This window comes from Magnolia sinica, chromosome 7 (assembly GCF_029962835.1).
Source record: "Magnolia sinica isolate HGM2019 chromosome 7, MsV1, whole genome shotgun sequence".
NCBI classification, from domain to species: domain Eukaryota; kingdom Viridiplantae; phylum Streptophyta; class Magnoliopsida; order Magnoliales; family Magnoliaceae; genus Magnolia; species Magnolia sinica.
Genome location: NC_080579.1, coordinates 94,878,648 through 94,904,445, shown reverse-complemented (window position 1 = coordinate 94,904,445; position 25,798 = coordinate 94,878,648).

The window sequence follows — 25,798 nt, the reverse complement described above, 5'->3', positions numbered from 1 at the left end:
AATGGAGGTTTTCGTACTGGTTGAGCTATTGTAGGCTGTTGCGACGTTGACAAGCTTCTCCCCATTCTCACGGATTGGCTCGGGTTTCCCACCTCGACGACCAAGTTGCAAAGAGCTTGGTCATTTTTTCAATGATCTTCTCTTAGCTGGTAGCAAGTATGCTGACCTCATTTCTAGACTCTCCATTCGATGCTCCATTGGCCCTGTCTCTAATACCATAATGTTACGACCTGGGTTTTAGAGGCGGACGTGGGATCAAGTGAAGGGGCGAGGTGAATGCGGAATGGATTTAGGTGTCTTCTTTGGTCGACCAATAGTGAGAGAGAAAGTATAGGATTGTTAAAGGGATCCAATCCCTACTGCAGATAACTGTTTGGAGATAAATTTCATGTACTTGCATTCATTCCTTCCACGTTTTTATAAACTCTAGTTACAACTGATTCAAATACCCAACTTTGTGATGGGGTTTTCTCCTCGTCACTCAACCAGTCGAGGGTACTGGTCGACCAGTCAAGGACTAGCTCGACTCAAACTTCAGCGAGTTTGGTTTAATTTTTTTAAGGTGCTCGACCGATCGAGTGAGCCACTTGATCGGTTGAGGACCCTGCTCGATCAGTCGAGGTTATACAGATTTAAGTCCGGATCTTGTGCGGATTGCAGAAATTTGAGGCGGTTTCCCAAGAGGTGCGAAAGGGAGTTGTCTAAATTATAAATAGGGGTGCCTATGGCTTTTCTAATGAATGCAAGAGGGTTTCCTAAAGTTTTACAAGGGTTTGCTAAAGGGTTTAGGGCTATCAAAGGTGTGTGAGAGAGAGAGAGAGAAAGCTTATGGAAGGGAGGTTATGCTCATATAGGTTATCTATTGTGAAGTCGATATCTTAGCGCTTTTACGTCCTCGTAATCGGTGAGAGATCTCTCGGCTTTTCTTTATTCTCTTATTGTTTATCCACTCCTACGTGAGTGAAGAAGGTTTGATCCAAGCAGTGTGTGCTTGTGATCGGTTGTAACGTTCTATTTCATAGTGGATTGTTGATCTGGACAAGGTCCCGTGGTTTTTACCTCTTGAAGGGTTTTCGACGTAAAAATCTCTTGTGTCGTGTAGTTTATGCTTTGATTTATTTCATTACTTTATTATTCTATAATTCTGGTATTTTTGGGAGGTTAAATCCTAAGGTTTTGTGCAAAGCTCCCAACACTTTGCCCACTACACAAATGTGGGGATGTCTTCCCTAAAACTAGAACTTAAACATGTAAACTACCTAAAACTCATGCATGAAATAAAGAACTAATATAACCAACTACTACACCCGACCTCACATGCAAACATGTTTAAAACCATGCCTAAATACATGCAAATAGAATGACACATACGACTGACCACTTCTAATGACTGGTTTGTAACAACTCACGTATTAGTTGCGACCACAATTAGTTAGCATGTGGGGCCCACTATAGTTTGTATGACAACTTGTCTGTCCAACAAGATTGCCCTATCAAGAAAATGATATGCCACAAAACTTAGATTGATCTGACTATTACGTGGGACACAACATAGAAAACCATGAACAAAAAAAAAAACTCGACATTTATGTGAGGCATGAGTTGTTTTTTGGGTACCGGGACAACCTTTTTCGACGTGCAAGATGTCTTACAAACACTATAGTGGCCCCCTCAAACTAACTAGTTGGATGGACAGCTACTTGTGTGTGAGCATGTCCCTACTCATGACTCTGTGGTAGACAGTGGGTTTTAACACTGTAGTCATAGTTTGAGTACCCATGTGGTGTGTGTGGGTATGTAAAAATAATAAAAAAGAGCATTTCTCATATTAAATACATCAATTAACGTGGTTAAAATTCCAGTATACATATATATGTACATGCAAATGTGTATGTTAGGATAGATATGTGTTGGATCCAATGGATATGAGGCTTTTTTTTATCCTAACCATTCATGGTCGAGATCTTGGGTAATCATCTTGTTAATCAAAATTTTAATCAGTTTGATTTTGTAGTAGTTTTATTATTTAACATTATTAGCTTTTTAAATCCATTTTTGAACTGCTTAAATTGTGATAAAAATGGTTATTAAGGTCTCATAAAATTAGAGGCCCATTTCACTGTACGAGAGTTGATCCAATTGTTGCAATGGTGGATTGAAGTCTATGAAAGATGATTAGCTTCCCATTATAAGATCCAAGAGAATGCCAAAAAAAAAACAAAATCTTACTTATAATCAATCAGACCACTCCCATTATGGTCCAATCAATTGATTTTATTTTTTTATTATTATTTATTTTTCAATATTTTAGTAAGATACGAGAAAGCTTTACTGAAATACATTCCCCTATATTGTGAAAAGATGTGATGGGATGCGAGCTTAGGCTCGGGATGTGGGCTTTTTTGTTTGTTTGTTTTTTTTTCCGAGCTTGGTGTGTGGGTTTTTTCCTCTTATTCTTGGTCTTTAATATTCTGGGATAAATAAATTTTATTAAATTTCTAATTGTGATTCTAGCAGTTGGATTTGGGTTTATTTCAATGATTAAAACCGTTTGCATAAAAAAGCTCTTAGATGGGGAAGCCCATAAAAACCCTCAAATTGAATATTTCAACCTTGAGATTAAACATAAGTTGTGGTGAATGTTCATGTTCAAAGTAAAATAGCTAAATCATCATAAGGTTGGAATAATCCAAATGAGTGATTTTATCTAGTCTTTCTACTCTACAAAGTGAGACTCTTCATATGTATTGAGGTTTGGATCATTGGAAGATGGCCCATTTAAATGCAGACCTCATGTATATACAATTGTGTAGGGCTGTCAATGGGCTGGGCTTGGTCTTACCAAATGATTTTTTTTTTTCTTTTCTTTTTTTTTATAAAATTCACCCTGCTGACAACCCATCCTCAATAGGTCAAAATGCGCCTGAAGCCCAGCATGAGCAAGAATTTCCAGGAATATTCGGAACATTTCGTTTCTGAACAAAAGCACCATTTTCAAGAAGTGTTTGATCAATTACATATTAAGAAATATTTGATTGATTAATCCGAGGTTGTCAACCAACAAGATTTATGTAAGTCACAACGTTTCTTTTTGACCAAGTTATCTCTCTTTTTGTCTAAATCCTTTTTTTTTTGTCCTTGTAAGTATCAGGAATATCCATATTCATAAGTCCTAGATCCACATGTATGAAATAAAAGACTTGAATGACCGACTCTATAATCGGTTATTAGAATCAATACGTGTTATGCATGGATAGCTGTGTCTACACACATCAGGCCATTTTGGGCTTGAAATTAACATAAGTCCAGGTAGTAAAAGTGGGTCTAGGTTAGGATCATTTGGCAAATCATAGCATTGAATCAAGCCCCTTTCAGTAGATGGGCCTATCCTAAAATTGGGCCTGGCACATGGGCCCAATCCTTACATGAGCCTAGAACCCTGGTTAAGCCAAAGAAATTGGTTGGTTCCAAGCCTATTTCTCAGTTGAACGTGGACCTTGCTGCGAACATCCATGGGAATGATGTGGTTGCAATTACCATACTTTCAAGCTGTGTGGGGTCCACCCTGATGTTTACGTGGAATCCAAACTGTGAATCTGGTGTATCTCCCCATTTTCATCATACAAATCAAGAATCATCCTGATCTAACCCTCAGGTACGACACACCATCTGGAGAATTGTACGATCATGTCTAAAACATATATATTAACATGTTATGGCCTACCTAAGATTTCGAATGAATTGATTTCCAGTATTCGACTTTATCCTGGTGGGTTGGACCTGATGAATAGGTTGGATGACATATAAACAACATGGTAGACCCCATATTCCATCTGGAAGTTTCTGTGGTGGGCGTTTGCCTCCCTAATCTCCCCCATTTTTCCCATTGTCGTTGGCCCATCTGATTTATGGGTCTGGTAGGATTTTCGGATATGAATATAATGAACGGATTGGATCTCACTCAAACGTCACAGTGGGCCCCACATAGATCGTATATGATCATTCCACAACATTTGCAAGCTTGGAAAAGGATAACATTATCATACGGCAGAAATTTTTGGGCTGTGTCCAGTTTACGGAGGGCAAATGAAGACCGTTGATCCCTGATCAGTTAACGGTGGGCCCCACTCATACAAAAAGAGGAAAACCCAGTACTTCGTCATTACATATATAGAGTTAATTAATTACGAAAATACCCTTCCATGGAAAGATCAATTTGGGAGATTTGGGAAGGCAGCTCACCTCGTCAGAATTAGGCAGTTTGGAAATTGTGACGGAAGTTTCAAAGACCCTTTACCACAACTTAAGACTTCTGGAGCAGAAGAAGAAAAGTAGTAAAGACCGTGTACCACAACTTAAGACTATCAAAGGAAGAAAATCTAATTCTTCGCATTTGGGTCAAATCAAACGCAGTTGGGTCAGCCAAAACGTTTTGGGTCAAAGAGGTTAGAGGTGGCATCTGGGTCAGGTGAAACGTTCATGATAGACCGCCATGCACGTCGCTCCATCAATCTGCACAGTATAGACTCTAGATAGTGGGTCACATTGCATTCAGATTACCAAAATCACAATCAAGGGATGATCCTAACCGTTGAATTGTACCCTATCCAAGAGGACCGGACATGACCCAAAAATCAAACTCACCTAATGATCTGAGCCATCGAATTAATGTTCCCGTGGCCCCATCAATCTGAACCTTCTAGAGTCTAGATAGTGGGGCCCTGTTGACACAAGTAAAATGGAGAAGTCTCCTAAATTTATCTGTATTGATTAACTCCAACCAGATTTATTTATAGATACATGCAACATATTAATCCAGCCATGTATGAAAGAAAAGTAAATAATAATATTATAATCTTGTTATATATGAAAATTAGATATTACAAATTATTAAACCGGTGTGGTAGATCAACCAACAATAGTTTATGTACTCATTAAAGAATGACATGCTATTGTTAAACTTTTCATGGGAATATCTTCAATTTGATTTTATAATGTAATATAGGAAAAAAGAAAAATTAGATCAAAACTTTTCTGAATAAAGTAACAATCTACTTTGATATACTTTTATCCATTCATGAAATATATTATTATAAGCAATCTGTAAAATAATGTTTTTTTCAACACGATGAGAAGTAGGGCTAGAGAGATCAATTTCAAAATTTGAAAGAAACCCACATAGTCAAATAATCTGCCTACAATCAAAAGACATGGTGTAATACCATGTTTCACCCGGATTTAGAGACAGTTGTTTGCTACTTACACTTTCAAGAAAAGTAAATAATAATATTAAAATCTTGTTATACATGCAAACTAGCATGGTTCCATTCTATATATCATATTGTCAAAATCACACCTATAAACAATTCTAACAATTGTTGATTGTACAACGCATGGACAAATAGTAGGTCCGACTGTGGATGGGGCATATCCGAAAAATCATACTCGCAGGATGATCCGAACCCTCGAATTGCATGGTGTCACCATAACTTAAAGTCTGCCAAAGAAAAAGTATAAGAAGAATCTAATTCCTTTAATTTGGGTCAGATCAAAGGCAGTTGGCTCAGTTGAAATATTTAATGGTGGACAAGCATACTTCATCCCATTAATCCCATCCGTGTAGACGGTGGGCCCGATGCGGTTAAATCACACTTAAGATATGATTCTAACCGTTGAATTGGGGAATGGGTGAACAGTGAGTGCATTATGGACGAAAAATATCTCAGAAATCAAACTCGCCGGACCATCCGGACCATCGAACACTCTGGTCTTACCACAACTTAAGACCACAGAGAAGAATTAAATTCCATGTGATTGGGTCAAATTGTGTTAGGGGTCAGATTGGAGGTATTGGGGCTGGTGAAATATTTATGGGTGGACGACTGTATAAGTCATCCCATCCATCCGAACCCTCAAGATAGTGGGTCCCATTGTGGTCATAACCCAAAAATCACAACCGTTGAATCGCAGGTTATCAAATGGAGAAATAGTGGACCACATTGCAGATGTAATTTATCCCAAAATCAAACGCGCAGGATGATCCGAACCATCCAACTGACTGCTGGTCTGAATTCAATGGTCTGGATCAATTCTTGGTTATTTCCCATTAAAATTGGGGACCATGGTGTTTCCACAGGCAGCGGATAAGGTGAGACACCGGATACACCAAGGAGGGTGGGACCCTGACTGTGGGGCTCACAGTGATGTATTTTCCTTAAATCCACACCATCCAACCATTTTGACAGCTCATTTTAGGGCTTGAACACAAAAATGAAGCTGACTCAAATCTTAGTTGGACCACACCACATGAAATGGTCAGTGATTGAATCCTCACCATTAAAAACTTCATGGATTTCACTGGAATGTTTATTTTCCACCCAACTTGTTAATATGGTAAAAAAACACCTAGATGAAGAGACCAAACAAATATCATCTTGATCTAAATCTTTTGTCACCCACGAGAGTTTTTAATGGTCAATCATTACTGTTACCTGTACTATGGTCCATTTAAGATTTAGTGTTGCTTTATTTTTTGGATCATATACTAAATTGAGCTTTCAATACAACTGGACGGCATGGATGTAATCAAATACATCATAATGGGCCCCACAGTTAGGGTTCCCACCCACCTCGATGGATCGGGATCTCACCTAAAGTTGTACACAAGTCGAGCCAAGTTGAGCTTGGCACAACTCAGCTCAGCTCGGCTAATAGCTAACCCCAACTTGAACTCGACTCGGTCCAATTTTCAAGCTTATCTTGCCTAGTTCAGCCAGCAGCCCAAGTTAGTTTAAGTCAAGTTCCAGTCAGAATACAGCTTCAATTTCTTACTGGATGTAAAATAATTGTAATATTTTACAGGTATTTCATCAAACGCCTAGAAAATAGCATCAAAATCAAACACTTGGGCACGTAAGCATTAAAATCAAATAGCTGACATATTCATTCATTCCTTGCCAATACTTTGTTGAGTAATTTCTTCAAAAAGTTAGCGAGCAACATTCATATCAAAATAACCAAGCCATCGAGTTGATTCGAACGGAGTTGGTTCGAGTTGAGGTTCGATCTGAGCTAGTGCAAGCTCAAACTCAGCTCAAAATTTTTCAAACTTCAAAAACTAATTCAACTCAGTCCAAATCCAATTTCAAGCCGAGGCGAGTCGTCCAAGCTGATGGAGTAAACTCGTGCACAGCTCTAGACTCTCACCTAATCCGCTCCCGTTTGCACAGTATGGAGTGACTTCAAAGTGATGGATCCATGCCATCTGTTGCATGGTGGACTTCAAGAAGGATGGTCGGAGGCAAAGGACATGAATTTTCACCTGCATGTGGTACAACCACATTTTTTTTATGGTGACGAACGCATTTATGCGTTTTAGACATTTTGGTCCTTTGCATGGCAGATGTACGTGATGGCTCCTTGTGGTCCACCGTCTATTCCCACTTCCATTGAGTAGGGTATAGATTGACCAAACATCACTCTGCTGTAACCCTTTTTCCACTGGTGACTCATCTACCTTACGTGTGGCATCCAGCTTTCTGTCTAATCTAGCTAGCCCTGGCCCACCTCCGGAGCGACTATTTCTCGATAGACGGTTGATTTTCAAAGGGGAAAATTATACTATGTACACGGTTGGCATTAATGCATAACATACACACCTTTTCAATTCTAGCTAATGGGATCATGATTGGGTAATCGAGACCATTGGTTTGTTGTGTTTCACCATAGACGGACTATTCCTCAAAGATCTTCAAGATGGGAGAATCTTAACCTTTGAATTTGTATCTTGTAATTAGACGGTTAGGAAGAGATACGAGACAATCCACATACAACAGTGAAATCTCATAATATTGGCCTTGGGATCTTCACATATTGGAGAAGTTTGGACTGACTCAACGGTCAGGATTTCTTAACCAGGGGCCCCACTTGACGGACTTGAGCAATCGTGTATTTCGTGCACTGGTGGCCCCACGTGTATTATTTAATACCCAACTGCGGTTTGATTTTCTGTAATCTTTAAGTGGGTCCCACGAAAGAAACCAAATGTGGGGCTTTTGGCATACACGATTAAATGGAGACACGATGGCCAAACCATCACGTGAACCTCATTCACGCTGATACGGCCATAAGCGACTGCCTGGTATCGGAAGGACGCGGATTTCCTGCTAAAGCCTTTCCAGGAAGTTCCTGCGCTAGGATGCTAGGTGGGATCCACCGTAATGTTTATGAGAAATCCACTCTGTCCATCCATTTTTAGAGCTCATTTTACGGTGTCCCACCAAAAATGAGGTGGATCGAAACCCAAAGTGGGCCACACACGAGGAAACAGTGGAGATTCAGTGACCACCGTCGAAACATTTGTCTAACCACGAAAGTTTCGTATCAGGCTTTAATACTTTTTTTTTTTTTTCCACTTCATACCCGTGGTAATGACCTTATCAACCGTTTGGATGGCATACAAACATCGGTGGAGCCCAGGAAATCCACTTCGTGTCGGAGTGCTTTGGTTGGACGCGGTTTGGCTGGCTATCTGGTGTTAAAGCTCTGTAGGCACCATCATGATGCACGTGTTTTATCCTCGCCGTCCATCCATTGTTACAGCTCATTTTAGGACATGAAACCAAAAATAATACAGATCCAAATCTTAGGTGGACCACACTACAGGAAACAATAGGGATTGAACATTTGCCGTTGAAAACTTTTTGAGGGCCACATAAGTTTTGAATCGAGTTGATATTTGTGTTTTTCCTTCATCGAGGTCTGTGTGACCTTATCACTAGGTTGTATGGTAAATAAACATTACAGTGGACATTCAATGAACACTATTTTACCATGATGTGGTCCACATAAGATTTTTATCTGATTCATTTCTACTCTCATGCCCTAAAATGATCTTTAAAAATAGATGTACGGCGTGGATGAAACACATACATCATGGGGGATCCCACAGTGCGTTGACCCAGCCAAACGGGTCCGCTTTGCATCCTTCCCAGGAGTGTTTCGGACATGTCGCTACTAAATGGGCCGGGTTTGGTCTGTGGCCCAACATGGACACCGCCCCCAGCCGAGAGGTATAAGACCCGAGGTCTGGTTCAATCCCAACCTGAAAATTGGTCAAATCCCTCTTTCCCACGGTGAATGCTCCTGATCTATCTCTGCATCAAGTGGGCCCCTTGCATGCATATGCATGTACATTTAAAAAATAAAAATAAAAAAAATCAAAACCAAGATCTGCAAGATTGCATCCTAACCGTTGATTAGAAAGAGTAGGTAGAATGTGTTGGTGGGCCACAGAACCGCATGTTTGGCGTTGCTTCTAGCAACTGCAGAATTAATTCATTTCTTGAGAATTGCTGAATGTGAACCCTTCATGTACGGTGGAAAAGCAATTTTCCCGTAATAAATGTTTCAACGGTGAGTGTGGAATTCCCAACTGTTTCCTGTGGCATGGCTCACTTAAGTCTTGGAGCTATCTATCTTATTTTTGGACTCATATCCGAACATGCTATGTCGATACGGATGGACGGAGTAGGTGTCGGGCAGTCATCACGGTGGGCCCCACAGCTCTTCAGGTGGGGTTCCAGGAAAGTGGTGTATATCCCGCTTCTCTGTAGATGAGATTTGGTAAGCCCACGGGCGGCTGCAATAATACTCATGTACGGACGCGGCTTAGGTGGATCCCTGTGATGTATGTAGTATATATCCACGCCGTCCATCCGTTTTGGAAGATCATTTTAGGCTATGAGCTAAAAAATGTAGAAGATCTAAATCTCAGGTACACCACACCACAGGAAACAGTGGTGAATGACCAGTAACAATTTCTTATGGGCCACACAGGTTTTGGATCAAAATGATATCTGTGTTTTACCTTCATCCAGATCTATGTGACTGTGATCTTGTCAACAGGTTGGAGGGTAAATACACGTTACGGTGGGCCCTAGTAAAATTTGAATGGTAGGCAATCACCACTGTTTCCTGTGGTGTGGTCCACCTGAGATTTGGAACTGCTACATTTTTTGGCTCATGTACTTAAATTGAGATGGAAAAGTGAATGGAATATGACACATACATCACTGTGGGCTCCACAGTCAGGGATCCACCGAAGCCATCCCTCATGTACACGCGGCATTTTTTGCTATCATCTACCTGTAGGTACGAGATCCAATCCATCCATTAAAAAAACAACACTATTTTAATGCCCTAAGCCAAAAATTAGGTTGATCCACTCGTCAGGTGGACCACGGTTTTCAAAATAAATGTACAACTTTAAAACACTTGGCTGAAATTTTATAACCCATTCACCATTTTCCAAATTATGCCCCACCATCTATGTGGACCATATTAATTTTTGGAAAAATACGGGACACACCAAGCGCCGGATGGATTTGATTTTGGACCTATTTCTCAGTGCTATGATGGCACATGTATAAAGGTGTATGGTGTCACGTCCCAAAATTCGGTACCCGAGTTGGCCAGGCCTGAACCTGAATTCTAGGACTATGAGTTGTACTTAAACAAAATATACATAGCAACCCACATTATTTTTATGTATTTTCAAGGCAATCAAAGCAACTAAAAAAATGGATCAAAATAATTATCATTAAATAACATCTACAAATCAATCATTGAATATTTAATTACATTAATATTAAAAAATAATTAATAACAACAAACATTGATCTTTAATTAATTTCTAAATAAATAAGGGAAAAAGTCTTTAATCTTGCCCAATTAATTCTTTATATATAAATCATGCAAAATAATCTATATGGGTGTGAGCGTGACAGCTCGTAAGGTAAAATCACTCCCAAAATTGAAAATTCTATATTAATACAAATACAACTCAATAAAACAAATAGGATTAATTATGATTATTGAATCATCATTTTACGTAATAACAATAACAATTTATTTTCCATAATAATAAAATAAGACAATACAGTTATCTAAAATCCTTTTTGGTTCAATCCAGGGCAGAGCACCCGTGTGTATTGATCCTTTTAGGGAATGACCCTCGGCAGAGCAATGGTGTTGATCCTTTTAGAGAATGACCCTCGGCAGAACACCTGGTGAATAAACTTTTAGGGTAAATACCCTGAGCAGAGCACCCGTGTGTGTTGATCCTTTTAAGGAATTGCCCAGGGCAGAGCACCCGTGCCGATCCTTTTGGGTATGACCCTGTGCATAGCACCCCATAAAAATAATATAATAGTCCTTTCAGGGCAGAACACCTATAATATAATTAAAAACATTTAATAATAATCAAATAAATTTATTCCACATATTAGAAATCAAATAAATGCATGGTACATCATATAAAATCAAAATCAAATGACTTAAATCAGCAATACAAAATAAATAATTAATGAAATGAAAGTATATAATAATGTAGTCTTTTCAATCGAAAAAATCACCTACTTGATGTGATGATAAAACACTCTGATATAAATATGAATTTTTATAGGATTATTCTCTGGATAACAAAGTCTGCTACAAATCTGATTCGATCTAACGATCATGAACAAAATTGGATTTGTATGCTAAAATTAATTCGACCAGATAAGATTTACCTATGGTACCAATACAATTCTCATAATTAGGGTTTTTATCTGTACAAAAACTTCTGAAAATAAATGAATAATTACAAGCTAATTGACTCAGTGAGCTGGCTTATATTACAACTATACATTGCTTTCAGATTAACTATCTGGGAAACAATTTACCTATTATAGGATGTAAATATACATACTAAGACCCTGGATATTAATTAATGGTCAGATCTATTTTTAATAGGCCTCATGGAAAGATTTACTTACCGTAATGTTGCTTTACATATATCAAATGATGGTGTTATAGATGAAGAAGACGATCATGTCAAAATCTGGATTGATACATTTTGCAACACTGACAGCTGTGGATGGTTCTTACAGACTGTACAAAGCTTGTGGGCTCCACATATTGAACTTTGGATTGATTTTGTTGGTCGATTCTGAACTTGGAAAGTGCAACAACTAGTTGCATGAAATTGAGAAGTAGAAAGAAGAAGAGATTTTATTTATTTATTTTAGAGATCTTAATGGTAGGCTTTTCAATGGCTATGAATCGATGAGTGAGTAGGCTGGAATCATTGAGGAGAATCTCTACGATCATAAGAGAAAAGATTTGTATATAAAGAAGTCTGAAAGATGAGGGAACGTGTGAACGTGACTTCGTGCACAAGGAAGATTTTTGCTTTCGATTGTTGTAGCAGTGAGGAGTGGGTAGTGATGTAAGGTCCACAATAATGGCTGAGAGAAATTAAGCCATTAATCAAGTTTCACAGGTCCTAGTGCTAAAAAATTAGTTCACATCAAGCTTCAAGGTGAGCCACTTAAAATGTTTTTAGGCAAAAGAATTCAAGGACTAAGGTTAATCGAGGGTCTGGGTTCATTGGATGGTTTAGATTGAGGAGTGGGTCCCACCATGATGATGACATGCATGATGGATGGGTTCATGTGCGCAACTGTATGGCGGAGAAGAAGGAAAGAAAGAGAGAGAGTCGTGGAGAAGAGGTTTTGATTGTGGGGTGACATGCGCTTGTTGTTTTGTTTTGTTTTTTGGTTTTTTTAGATAATGGCCCCACAAGAATGATGTGACAAATCCACACCGTTCATCAATCTTGTCGGGTCAAGTTAGGGCAAGGGCCAAAAAATAAGGGCAATCCAATGCTCAAGTGGGCCACATCATAGGGAACAGTGGAACCCACTGTTTAAAAAAAGATGGAGTGTTACATTCTACCCACCTTAACAAAATTTCGTCCCCGAAATTTACTAGACTAATGTTTGTCGTCAAATCTCGTGGAGTGTATGCAATTGGCGGTGCTTGCATTGGCGTTTCCTCTAGTTTTGTCATTCTCTTAAATGGTGGTTGACGTACCCGAGTGTTGAAATTTGCTCCTCCTTTAGTGGTGTGGTAATATATCTTTGAGCTGACATGAGCATCGTGAAGACTTATGATATTGTCACTATTATCATTGTTAATATAGTTGTTGAGATTATCGATGTGGTCCTTAATATGGCTACAATGTGGCATGTATAATGAAGGTTGTTGCTGAGATATTTGGTATGGCTGTGGAGAACTCGTTAAGGGCAATCCAATGCTCAAGTGAGCCACATCATAGGGAACAGTGGAACCCAATGTTTAAAAAAAGACGGAGTATTACCTATGGTATCTACACTCGTGTGCAATTAACAAACCTTTCAACAAGATACAGATCATGTGGGCCCCCTTTAATCTTTATACAATGCTCAAATGTTGTAAATGCTGTACTGGTGGGCCCCAAGTTTCATTGATCCACACCATTGATATAAGGATCCTTATTGAGGATGGCCTGTCACAAAATATTCCACAGACCGGAAGATCTGCTCTTTATTTTAGTTGTATGTGAATCATTGGTGTATTTTCCCTACTGAACGTCTATTTCTTCGCCACTTACTCAAGGGTCAAGATTCTTCCAGTCCTGTAGATTTTTTTCTTGCATGTCCATCCAAAGTGGGGCAGATGATATCAAGTGTTTGGAATTTGGATCATTTAACCATGGGCCCCACTTCTCCCCGCTTGGTCACGTTACCGAATTTACCGTAGAAGCTTTCCGCCCGAGCCAGAAGCGGATTGCCTATGACCCCGGGCACATAGATATACCTGTGACCGGGGCTGTGTGGGGCCCACAGAGATGTCCGTCACAAATTAGATCCGTCCATCTGTTTTTAAAGACTACAATAGGAAAGGAGTATAAAAATTAAGGAGACCCAAAACTCACGTAGGCCACACCAAATGAAACAGTGGGAACGGAAACGTCCACCGTTGAAACCTTTCTAGAGATGACCATGATGTTTATAAGTCATCCAAACCGTTCATAGGATTATTATCACTCAGATAAAATTTAAGAACAAATATCATCCTGATAAAAATCTTCTGTCAGCCCTAGATGATCAATCTCCAATTTTTCGTGTGGTATGGATCACATGAGTTTTGGATCTTTCTGATTTTTATACTTGTATTCTATTGTGGTCTTGTAAAACAGATGGACGGAGTGGATTTTCAATTAAATCTCTGTGGACCCCACACATCACCGGGCACAGGAATGCCTCCCGAATTCAGAGTCAATTTATATGATATATGCGTCGTATGTATAAACAGTATACTCGAATTTTTAGTTATGATAAATAGAACCCATGGTTAAAAAATCCAGACCGTTGGTTTGAAGTGTCCCCCCTTAGATGGACATTGATCAACAAAGTTTATTTATAATACAACATTTATCTCGCTACCAATTTGTCACATCAGAAAAACGGCTAATAAGAGAAATACAAGAACATTCTGCATTCTTACACTGTAATGTTCCAATCTAAGAGATTTTTTTGCCATTCTTCATCCACGGTGGGACCCAATAGACCAATGGTCTGGACTACTAACCATTAGGCACCACTTTCCAAAAGTAAAAAACCCGTGTATCATACAAATTACTCTCTGTTTAAGGAAGAAAAGAAGAAACAGGAGTCTACAACACAAACGGTGCAGCCCCAATAAGAGATTTTTCATTTCTTTCATTTCCTTGTCTTTCTTTCCATTCAAATTTCAACGTCTCTCTACGTCTCTCTCTCTCTCTCTCTCTCTCTCTCTCAAAAGCAATAACATTCAATGTTTCTACCCCTACCACGAAAGGGATTTAGAAAGTTTGTAATACGTAGAAAAACGAGACAGAAATCTTCCATGTTCAAAACTCGTGATAGCCACCCACATGCATGTGACATCACTTCATTGAAGCTTCCTTGAAGGAGTGTGAGAAGGAAAAACAAAATGATCTACACTAGCATGTGAGTTCTCCCAACCATTTCTTAGATGGTGGCCACTCATTTCTCTCTCATATTCCACATATGATTATGCATTGATCCTAACCATGCAAATTTTGGGGGTGTTGTGGATGGATCAAAGGCTAGAAATGATGCCCATCCGCCTATCTTAACCTTCTGATATTGGCCATTGAATTTGAACCGTTGATTATTATTCTTTTTAGTGTTAATTAATCTCCATTTCATTTTTCACATCTTAGCTAGGGATCGTTAGGCACCATGGAAATGGCGGTAAAATGTGGAAATTGATTGTGGAGTAGTATAATGATGGTAAATGAATTCCATTTGTCACCCTTTCGACCAGTTTCAAATTCATTTTCAACACCTATGTTTTCAAATCCCATTACAACAATTTACCATGGATGACGAAAGCACCAGAATCAACAATATATTTTACTTTATGAATTAGTAGGCCTCATAGTCATGTTTACATTAAATCTACTTTGATCACTAAGTGTATCCCTTCAATTTAACTGTATAGCTCAAAAATTAGCTTAGTACATGATTCAAGTAGGCCATGCCAAGAAAAAAGTCAGGAGACACCCACCCTTAATTTTTTAGCGCTCACCATGATGATTATATGAAATCCACATTTCATATGAACCACATGAAATGAAATAGTTTGAAGGTTGATGATTACCATTTTCCTTCATATGACTCACTTGAATCATAGAGCAATTTAATATTTGGGTCCTATATCTCAAATTAAGCGACACATTTGGTGATCGGAGTGGATTTTACATAAACATTATAATGGCCACGTCCCACAATATTTTTAAGGCTTACATAAATTCTAGTCATAAAGTCTATGCATGAAAATGACTTAGCTTCAACAATTGGTATGCACCCTGATCTCTATGTGTGCCACTCCATTTTAGGCGTAGGGCCTAAAAATCATCCCAATTCGTGATTCAGGTGAGCCATACAAAGGGAAACGGTTGGGAAATGTATCCCTTGTATATTATTTCTAATCATATGATCCACCTGAATTACAAATCGAGCTACGTTTTAAGCCCTATGGCTAATATGGAGTGACACACCAAGTGATTTGGGGTGGATTTCACGTAAACGTTGAGGTGAGGCACACCAATTTTTGGATTCACATGGAATCCATATGTATAATGCAAAACACCACCTAAGATTGTAATTCACATATATTTTATGATAATTGTGATTTGGATTCCAATTCACATGGAATCCATGCTGCCTAAAGAACCCTCATAAACTAATGGATTTTAATCAACCTATGTGACAAAGTCCTCAATTTCATTTAACCTATATTTTGGGCTCTTAACATTGCTAGTCTTAAGCTTCCCATAACTTTCATCGTGAATCTTTACAATATGAATAATGAGTAGAATTCAACACATGTGCTCGTCGATTTTATTTGACTTGTATCTTGGGCTCTTGTTATAGATCTAAGCTTTTATAATGGAGAATTGCGTCACATCGGCAACTAACTTAAAACTTTTGTGATAACTTTCGTCATGAATCTTGACAACATGAATGATGGTTAGGATTTAACCTATACGATAGCTAATTAATTTTATTCAATCTGTGTTTTGGGATCTTATTGTTGGTCCCAAGCTTGAATAATAGAGAATTGAAGATACCTCGTTTAGACTGAGTGAAAGATACCTCGTTTCAACACCGAGGTCATGGTATCGATTCTCAAGTGGGGGTGGCTAGCAGTGAAGTGTGAACTGACAGTGGGGTGTACAAACAAGCTCACAAAAAAAAAAAAAAAAAAGCTTGAATAATGGAGAATTGTGTCAGGTTTAGGGTTTAGGGTTTGGCAATTAATTTAAAACCTTTACAATAATTTTCATCATGAATCTTGACAACATGAATGATTAGATAGAATTCAAATTATATGATAAACTCCTTGATTTGTATTCAACTTGTGTTTTGGGCTCCTATCGTTGGTCCCAATTTTGAATGGTGGAGAATTGTGTCAGGTCGGCAACTAACTTAAAACTTTTGCGATAACTTTTGTCATGAATCTAGACAACATGACTGATAAATAAGATTCAACCTATGTAATAAGCTCCTTTGTTTTATTCAACCTGTGTTTTGGGCTCTTATCGTTGGTCCCAAGCTTGAATAACAGAGAATTGTGTCAGGTCAGCAACTAACTTAAAATTTTCATGAAAACTTACATGATGAATCTTGACAACATGAATGATTAGACATAATTCGACTTATTTTATACAACTTATGTTTTGGGCTCTTATTGTCTGTCCCAAGTTTGAATGGTGGAGAATTATGCCGGGTTGGCTACTAACTTAAAACTTTTGCAATAACTTTTATCATGAATCTTGATAACATGAATGATTAGACAGTATTCAACATATGTAATAAGCTCCTCTATTTTATTCAACCTATGTTTTAGGTTCTTATTGTTGGCCAAGCTTAAATAATGGAGAGTTACGTCTTAAAAGCTTTCGTCATAATTAATTTCACCACGAATCTTGACAACATGAATGATAGGCAAGATTCGACCTATGTCATAAGCTCCTCCATCATATTCAACCTGTGTTTTGGGCGCCCGTTTCTAGTCCCAAGTTTGAATAATGGAGAGTTATGTCGGGCCGGCAATTATATGACTTAAAACTTTTGCCGTAACTTTCATCACAAATCTCATCACAAATCTTGACAACATGGATGATAGACAAGACTCAACCTAGGTGATAAGCACCTCAATTTTATTCAACTTGTTTTTTAGCTATTATTGTTGGTCCCAAGCTTGAATAAAAGGATGGTTGTGTTAGGTTGCCGGCTTTCTTAAAACTCTTGCCATAACTTTCCTCATGAATCTAGACGACATAAATGATTAGTAGAATTTGTGTAGCTAACCCCAGTTAATCCTTCTAATGCTTAGAAACAACGACAATGATTTTTGGCATCTTATATGATAGGAACCAACCGATCACCTACTCTAGTTGTATTCTAACTTAGCATAACCTATCTCAAAATTTTAGTGGACCCACTCATTAGGTGGCCCACTCATGCAAGTTCATCTAGATGGCCATCTAGTTGATTTTGATGACGTGGTCTCTCTGATGAGTGGGCCACTATTTGGAGGACTCAAATATGGTGCACACGGCCTGTAGGTGATGAGTTGTTTTGTACGCCCACAATGGATTGACATACATGCCTACCCGGTGCATGTGTGATGAATCATCACCATTTAAGAAATGGTCAAAATGCACATATCATGGCTGTAGTAAGAGAGGAGACCGTGTGTTTTCTCAATCAAATAGAAGCTGCTAGAGGTTTGTAAGCAGACATGAGTGTGGAATAAGCTCATTCATGTACATGCAACACATGTACCAGCATTGCATTATAGGTCCAACATCCAATCCATCCATCACAATGGAAACACTATATTGATGCCAATTGGCCAAGAATTAGTTTGATCCACTCATCAATAGGGCCCGGATTTGCAAAACAAATGTACATCTTTGAAAACCTGTTTCCAATATTCAGTCCCAAATACTGAACTTATTAGATTTAGTTTTGGGAGAAGAAATAGAAGGTTAGAACAATCTGATGGATGGATTGGATGTTGCAGATAGTGTGTGTAGATGAGCTGAATTGCACACGCGTGTACTCTCAGAATCGCTTAAGCGACTAAACCCAAGCCATATATTTTTCGTGCACGTTTAAGAAAACGGTCATGGCCGGATTATCATCTTAAGTTGAAAGTGCCTAACTGTAGCAAGGATTCCTGCATGCCTTAGCTCTGTGGGCCCACAGTGATGTACATATCATATCTACTCCATTCATCCTTTCCAGTATCTCATTTTAACTACGATTCCAAACATGAGTCAGATCCAGAGCTCAAGTTGACCACACCACAGGAAACGGTGAGGATTGAATGTCCACGATTAAAAATTTCATTGGGATCCAAGGAAGTTTTGGATCAATCTGATATTTTTTTAATTTCCCTTCATCTAGGTGCGAGTGAACTTATGATCTGGTTAAATGGCAAATAAACATCATGGTGGGCCCTAGAAAGGTTTCAATGGTCGGTGTTATTTATCCCCACATTTTTCTGTGGTGTGGTCCATTTGAGCTTGGAACTGCCTCATGTTTTGGCTCACGCACTAAAATGAGCTGGCGAAACGGATGGATGGCGTGGATATAACACATACATCACGATCGATCCCACAGAGCTTAGGGCCGCCCCAAGTGTCACCTAGGTCTGGTACAAAACCCATTCATGAACGGATTGTAATCCTATCGGCGACAGATACTCGCACGGATAGGATTTCCGGCCCAAGCCTCCCTCACACGTGTCACGCGCGTGTGAAAATTTCCGGTCGATCATCATGTTAGCCCCACCATGATTGTGTGTTGGCCTGAAACTCACGTTGGGCAGGTCTTGGTTGGGCCACATTTACAGTGGCCCAGATACTGATTTCCCTGACCAATTTGTAATGAACGGCCTCGCACATGTGGGCCACATCGGAGCGTGCTATTCTCGTGGGTATCTTTGAGCCTCGAATTTGTAAAATAGAACCCATATCGTGGTGATCCAGACCGTTGATATGATGTTCGAGGATGAATGGAGGATAACCCAATTTCCCTTGTGTAAAAGATCCTAACCCTCATGGTATCGATCCCTGGTGGGGGTGGCTAACATGGAGTGTATGTACTGACATGGGTGTGTACTAACAAGCTAACCCAAAAAAAAAAAAAAAAAAATCCTGACCCTTATATTGCTTTCTTGGAAAACAAACGGTTAAGAACAACATGGTCCATATATAAAGATTGGATGGCTGGTTCTTCCACTCAAAGTGCTTTCTTGGGAATCAATGTAGCATGATGGGTCCCACCAGATGAAGAAGTAGGCCCCACTTGGAGGAGGCCTATAATTCGTCTCCATATGCCAGCCTTTCAAGACTGAAATTCATGTGCATATGTGTCTTGCCGCGTGGTGTTCAACTTTCAAAATCTGCTAGTTTTTTGAAGTCTATTCAAAGAGGAAGAATTAGAAGGCCAGCTCCTTAGGAACCGTACATGTGGGGTCATGCTTCAGTAATATAATAGGCCTTTTGTAGGACCCACGAAAAAAAACTCCTCCCTGATTGTAATTTGTTAACACAAAGCATTCTAATATTTTTCTTTGGAACATGGGTTAGTCCTATTGACCGTATTTTTCCGGTCCATTGTTCTAAAGGTTAGGATCTTCCAATCTAAAAGACTTTCCAGGTAACTTCCATCACATATGCATTCAACAGTAGATAGAGATCTAGTGCTCTCATACCACTATAAGACTTGGACTTCCAATAAATCAATGTGGATGGTCCATTTTGTCCACGGCATATTTCATGGGCTACCTTGAAAATTTAATACTGATTGAGAGATCTGATCCATCCATAAGTTGACCTTCTTTTTTATATATAGCCATCAGTTTTCAAACCATAGATGTGATAACACTTGATTCTCTAGAGCCTGGACTAATTCCTACAAAACAGATATGGAACTTTGTGATAACACATGACTATAACACAAACACTCATGAATTGCCTGTGGACGACTATCCTTTAGCATCACAAAAATCTTGTGATGGCCCATATTCACTCGTCTTACATGTTAATTAAGATAAGATCTGGATCCTCAATCTGATGAGTTCTATGAACATTCATGGGCCATCTCTATGGACATCAAATGCATAGTATCTTAGTCATTTACATGTGCAATCCTAGCCGTCGTCGCACTAACTTTATTATCATTTACACGCTCTACATGATGCTTTGAATTAATATCAGTTCTTATAATTTTCCAATTCAAATTGTGTGCACGCATGCAGGAGTTAGAAATTTAGTTTCTGATCCAACCGTTGGTGTTGTCTGTCATTGTTCCTTTTTTTCCCTAATCCAAAATGACAAGAGTTAGAAAGCCGTGTTAAATTGCATCACCCCATGATGGCTAGTGCATCATCTTCCAATACCAATGAAAAAATAAAGTCAAAGTGGAAACTTTTCCATTGCATGAGTGTATTTCTCTCCTTCAGTCACTCCTCCATTCTTCCCACTCTATACGCTGAAATTACTTAGTTCAAGCTTTCCGATTTTCTCATGTAAATAGACTTTTATGCTCTTTCCATGAAATTTAGAAGTCTGCTGTTCCTACTTGCAAACGCATCATGACACATGTGAGATTTGAGCTTTCCATCATGTAAGATACATTGAGTAGATCCTTTGGTATAAAAATTAGGCCAATTCACACCTCAGGTGGGCCACACCATATTTAGAAAATAATTTTAACCATCAATTTACCTTATACCTCTTAGCCCACTTGAAGAGTGAGATTGTACTTAGAAGATCCAAGCATCATTTTCAACCTCACGAAAAGACCACATCTCATGCACATGTTTTGATGTGTACAACTCTACATGCATTGAATTAGCATGTCTTTGAAGTAGAAATGAATACAAAGAATCCAAGACGTGGACAAGGAAAGTACAATAGCTTTGTATTTTCCTTTTCACATTGAAATTTAAGATTTCAAATTTATAAATTATATTTGGATAGTAAGTGGAAACTCTATATATTTATTAGATTATGGGTATTTTATTTTTTTGGGTTAGAGAATGCTGACTATGTCTTATAAAAGGATCTTTCCTTTTGGATTCCATTTGGGCTCTAACATGAACTATGTATCTTTACACAGATAGAAACCTCTGTGTATTTTCTGACATTGATTTATATTGATTTATAAAAATGCATTGATGGGTACGTAAGATGATAACCCAATTGTTTGGGTGTGTGTGTATTTCGTATTTTCCTTTTGACGGGCACATCTATGCTTGTCAAGAGAGAGAAAGACGAAGGCATGATGACTCATGCAATAATTTATATATTTTTCCTTGCTTCTGTAAGGGGGAATGTACCAAACACTGCTTATATGTTCCCTTGCCTTTTGACTACTACAATGATAATTTAGAGACATGCACGTAATGTAGTAAGTGGGGGTTGAGAGAGAGACGTGGTCATGAGGGGGCGGTTTGGCTGGGGACCCCCAACCGCAGCCAGCTAGTTAATGTCAAAGCTCTATGGGACCCACCATCATGTATTAATGGTTTTATCAATGCCATCCATTCATTTTCCAGCTCATTTTAAGGCATGAATCCAAAAATGAGGCATATCCAAGGCTAAAGTGGACCACAACAGAGGAAATATTGGGAATTGAATGACAACCGTTCAAAACTACTTGGGGCCCACTGAAGTTTCGGATCAAGCTGATATTTTTGTTTCCCTTCATCTATGATTATGTGACTTTATGAACAAGTTAGATGGAAAATAAATATTTCGGTGAGTACCCAAGAAGATTTCAATGGCAAGTTTTCAATCCCAACTGTTTCCTGTGGTGTGGTCCACTTGAGCTTTGCATCAGCTTCATTTTTCGGCTCAAACGCTAAAATGAGCTGTAAAACGGAATGGACGGTGGGATAAAGTACATGCATGATGGTGAGGCCTACAGAGCTTTGACACCAGATAGCTGGCTGGTGTTGGGGGTCACCAGTCAAACCGCGTTCGTCATGAGGTGGGTAGGTATAGAGAGAGAAGTAATCACACGTGTGCATGTTCATATAAGTTGGGATGTACGTATGTCTGCGTGTGTAAGAGAGAGACCACACGTTTACATACCATGTCTCAGGCCATATGATCAGCAGGTAGACCACACGTTTACACCGAATCTGGACAATCAGTTCTCTTAAACGTTTGTATTTTTTTAAAAAAAATATTTCTGGCCCACCTAAGCCATCACATGAGACTACACTCCCAGCATCTATACGGCAGGGATTGCAGGATGAACGGCTTTGATGTCAAACATGTGCTCCTCATTTCCACGTTGGGGCACGTGCAATTAGCATTTATCGATGAGGTACTTAGGTAGGTATGTCGAAAGATAGCTCCCTTTAATAATAATAATAAAAGGTATGTCAGCAGATAGAAATAATCGAGACTGACTCACCTAAACCGAGCTTTGCTGAGTGCATAAAGTTCATGTACACGGCACCCATGTGCCAGCATGGCACACAAGTGTGAGATCTAATCCATCCATCAGAGTGGTACGACCTTTTACATGTTTTTTCAAAAATAAAATCGAGTCCATACATCATGTGGGCCCCATTATCGGAAACAGGTGAGTGGGTTAACAAAAAAAAAGCCAAGTTTTTCATACCCGTTCACTTGGTTTACAAATTGTGGCCCAGCTGACCAATTTATCGATCTGATTCTAGCTCCTTATAATCAATATGGTATTCCCATTCTGATGGATGGATTGGATCTTGTATCATGTAGGCACACATGTGACGTCTACACAACCTTTATTGCACACGCGTGTGGACTTGGCAAAGGTCCACCAAAACCTAGTTTTTAATTTTTCTAGTACGGTCAAGAGAAAGGGTCTAACACTGCAAACACGCTAAACTAGCCCTCCGTTCGCTGCAACCCACGTGGCAGCAAGTATGTCCGTTGACAAAATGCAGTGGCCCACTCCCATTCACACCTTTTTTTTTCTTTTAAAATCACACCTTGCTCGCAACTACATTATCATTTTCAAGGTCAAGAGGTCAACCCCAAGAACTAGAAAGGAGGCTTCCCCTATCTTTCAACGAATAATCTCATACACTTACAATGTAAAATCACATACATTTTCGTTACAATAACTACCCTATGTTTTAAAAATAAGGGATTATATTACACTCTTACTCAACCGAGTGATCCTTATTGTACGCATGCAAACACCCAATGTACACGTGTCATGCATCTACCAAACAATTCAAATTTTGGGGCCCACTTCAAATGGGGCCAAACCCAAAATTCACATTGAGCTGATAACCGTAACCATCTGTTATTTGGTCAGCAAAGGGACATTTAAAAAGGAAAACAAATAGTTGATGGCTGAAAGTGTTTGTTAATTCGACAGGTAGGATCATCCAATCAACTTGGTTTTTGAGTCTCCAGAGTCGGGACCCAGATTTTTGACGGTTTGGATGGAAGTACAGACGAAACACGTTTTGAGTGGGCGTTTTGGGTTGTTTGATATGCCATGGTATAGCAGTGTATGGTACCATCCAAAGAAAATACCACCTCTCGGAAACTAATGACGCTACGTTACGTGGGTTGGCAAGCTGATTGTGTGGCGAGGCGCTCACTGCCCTTTACCGTGGTGTGAAGACTCTGTGGGGCCTACCGTGATGTATTAATTTTATCCACGCCGTCCATACGTTTTTCCAGATCGTTTTAGGTAATGGGACCAAAATTAAAATATATCCTAATCTCAACCGGACCACACCACAGGAAACAGTGGGAATTGAAAGCCTACAATTGAAAACTTTACAGGGGCCACCAAAATTTTGGACAAAGCTGATATTAGATATTTTTGTTTTGCCTTCATCCGAGTCTTTGTGAACTTATGAACAGGTTGGATGATAAATAAACAACAGTATGAGTCCTACAAAGGTTTCGATGGTTGATGTCATTATCCCTAGTGACAGTATGAGTCCTACAAAATAAAAATCAAACCCACCAGCTAATCCTATCTGTCAATTTTGTTTGGCCCCTTGGCTATTTTTGTTTTTGGCCGTTTCTTTAACAGTCACCAATCAGTTGGTCAAAAAAGTTTGAAATCATAACTTTTTTTATAGATATGCCATCCATGTCATGGTCCATTGAATCCATGGACCCGATTGGTAGAAAAACATGCCACATGCACCAACCAATCAATGGCTTTACCACATCCCAATTCATCCCGTGCAATGCCAAGCCGTTTTTTTGGGGCCACTGCAGCAGTTGGTTGTGAACGCAAACGAATATTCCGTGAAGTTGTTAGGGCTACATCATCAGATCTACATGGGGTCCACTGTATTGTATTTGAGCTATCAGCTACGTTCATCAGGCTTGCTTTTGATGTCATGCGCGCCTTGGAGTCAAAACTCAAGTAAGATCCAACTTTCCAATTAGCCATGATACATGCAAAAATGGAAATAGCGACGTATACCATAGAAGCACTTTAGATTATTTAGAAGGATTTTAAACATCATTAAACACAGCCATTCATCATGTATGGTTAACATATAGAGGCTCACATGTTAGAATTTTAGAAATATAAGAGTTTCTTGTACACACGGAAGATAAAAGAAAACGATAACAAAATGATCAGATCTATCGGGTTCAAGGCTCGACTCGAACAGTCAATTTCTCATTTCTGGATTTTCCAGCAAGTACAAACGAAGGAAATCTATAAATTATCTTCAGGATACAATGAACTCTCAATCCGATTTTCAACACAAAAATTTACATATTTAAGTGTTGAACAGATCTCTAGTTTTGACACTGATATGCCTTAAGACGTTCAGAAAAAATTCAGCAAGAGATCAGATCGAGAGTAATTGTACAGAAGATGATATAATCTCAAGGATAAAGAGTATTATCTTCTAGATTATAGTATTTAGGATTTATATTAATTGAAAGGTTATGGATTTCTTCCTGAAGAGGTGCTAAAGTGCCTCTTCAAGAAATCCATACCCATTCACAGCAAATAATTGTCTTCCATGAAAGGACATAACTCTTTGTCCTATGACAGTTATTTCTGTGCCCATTCAAACAGAAACAGTTATTCAACAGGAAAAACTGTATTCACATAAGCGACACATGACATATGTGCCACATGTACAATCATGTCACAATTACTCTCAATTAGCAAAAAAGGTAATAAAACATCAGGGTACCATGGTCCAAAAAATTGAACCGTGTGCCAAAAAGACTAAGGCTCTTATTGCTTATTGCGAAATGCTAAGTGTACCTAATAAAGTGCCAAAAAGCGCCCAAGCAGCCCTACAGCCCACGCCAGGCGCGCACGGACAGTGCTTCGCACCGTCCTCGAGGAGA